Raw genomic sequence first — 2500 nt, forward strand, 5'->3', positions numbered from 1 at the left:
AAAAATTCCCGGCCTACGAAATGTGAACCACTGCTCTATAACCTATTTCATGGACTCGTAAAATGATCTATATTTCCTCCAAGAATCGGCGTAATGTAACTAAACTCGAACATGTTTTGTATTTGATAATGGTATTCATTGATACCAAATATGAATCCATTTCGATAATCCTTTCAAGAGATATTATCCGAAAAACAAAATTTTCTCTCAATTTTTCTGAATTTTTTGTTTTTTTAAATCTATTTCATCCTTTCTTTTCTTTCTCAGTGTTATCGTTTCATATGTTTTTCATATATTTCCTTGCACCCGAGATTTGCAATTTATTTTTTTATTTATGCCGTTGCAAAGCATGACACATGCCTGATAACACTTGCAGTTATTAGTATAATTTTCTCTGGGTATCACTGCCATAAGCTTTTTTTTCGATCATATATGTTTAATTCAAAGTCGTTCATTTTAAAAGCTAAAAGTTGGCATAATTTCTAAATTATACTCACTTTAATGCTGAATATAGAGAGATGTGTATGATTTTTTTTTTATCATCAGCTGTTGTCGTTTTTAGGAACTCTCTTCTAAGATGTTGTGTGAATGTATCTTTTGATAATCTTTTTCTTTCTATTTCTCTTCATTTTTATCTTTGTCCCTGCCTCTGTATGTCTGGCTCAGAACTTTTTTTTCTGTTTCTCTCTCTCTTTATCTAACTACATATCTGTCTATCTCTTTGTTTTTTCTTTCTTTTTTTCTCTCTCTTTCTCTTTCATTTTCTCTCTTTCTCTCTCTCTCTCTCTCTCTCTCTCTCTCCCTCTCTCTCTCTCTCTCTCTCTCCAACACTTTCAGCACTTATTACATTTTTTTATCAGTGACAAATAAAAATGATAATAAATTATTCATATAAAACTTTTTATAATCCTTTGGCATTCATCTGACGAATCAAAAAGCTTGTCAATTTTTTTTTTTTTTTAACGTATTTTGTCTTTTTTCATTTCGTTTTTCTTTCATTTCCTTCTTTTCCATTTCCTTTTTTTCTTGGTGTTATTGTGATTTTCCTCTTTTGCCTTTTCCTAGCCTTTCATCTTGTCTTTCATTTGTTGCATTTATGTATTTATTCATTCATTTATTATTTCCATTTATCATTTATCATGATTATTATTATCATATCTATTTCATTTCATTTATCCATTTATCTTTTTCTTTCGTCTTTCCTCTCTCTCATAATCATCAATTTCCGTTTCTCGCTCCCTTTCTTCTCCCTTTTTCTCTCCTCTTTTTTATATTACCATTTATATCTTTTTATGATTAGTTGATTAACTGATTTTTTTTTCGTAGCTTCTGTTCTCCTTAATCATAGTATTCCTTTTAATGAGGATTAAAAAAATAATGGTTTTCATACCGCTTTTTATATCATAATTACTATCATAATTTAGTCTGTTGATCTCTAATTATGTTATGAATTTGATGTTAATTATTACCTGCCCTTTATATAGATTATTATCTATTTAGGATATGCGGTTGTATTAGCTCGAAAGGGTTAATTTACACGATTTATTGATATTTGTTGAAAGATTGTATTGATGTGTTTGATTCATTTAATGTCGTTTCTCTTTTTTTCAATTCGTCAAATTATTGCCAAAGGATTCCAAGAATTTATGTATGAAAATATTTATTCGTATTTTCTTTCTAATCTATTTCTCTCTCCTTTTTTTGGGGGTGGGGGGGGGGGAGGGGGAATAAGTGAGTATTTGAATATATTAAGCATTTTTTTTTTTTTGCTTCTTCTCGGAACGTTGCTTGTAAAATATATAGACTTTTTGTTCATTGAGAATAAGCCGAGATTTACGAGGCATTTTTTTTTTTTTTTTGTAATCTCTTTTTCTTTCTTTACTTATAAATTATAAAATAAATAACTTATAAAATAAATTCTTAATCGTTTTACAGATTTCTTCAGGTTGTATGTTGATCCAAAACTTCTTTTCATAAAGTTCTATCAAGAAAAGTCACTTTATATCTTGATTTGGTATTCTAATTTACGAATACAGCATATTAGGCAAATCTACTTACAGGCAGGTTTATCTAATTAAGTAAATTTCGCATATTTTCCTCCGGTTTCAATTAATTGCAATTCCTAAATTCTTGAAGAAGCGCAGTTAATGAAGGACTAAATATAACTTGTCCAAATTATTCTCAAACTCAAAATCATTTCTATTGTATTTTTGTATTTTGTATTGTATTTCTTTTGTATAAAATCATTTCTTTTGTGAGGATATGTAAGTCTCGGCACTTACTTTGTAGCTTATTTGATGTGCTAAAAGTTTGTATGAAATTAAAATGTAATGTTGATCTGTGATTAGATGTAAATAGACCTAGTAACGCTCTCTCTCTCTCTCTCTCTCTCTCTCTCTCTCTCTCTCTCTCTCTCTCTCTCTCTCTCTCTCTCTCTCTCTCTCTCTCTCTCTCTCTCTCTCTCTCTCTCATTTTCTCTCTCTATCTATCTATCTCTATC

This window comes from Penaeus japonicus, unplaced genomic scaffold, assembly GCF_977035675.1.
Source record: "Penaeus japonicus unplaced genomic scaffold, GWHDUDI00000001_assembly GWHDUDI00000040, whole genome shotgun sequence".
Lineage (NCBI taxonomy): Eukaryota > Metazoa > Arthropoda > Malacostraca > Decapoda > Penaeidae > Penaeus > Penaeus japonicus.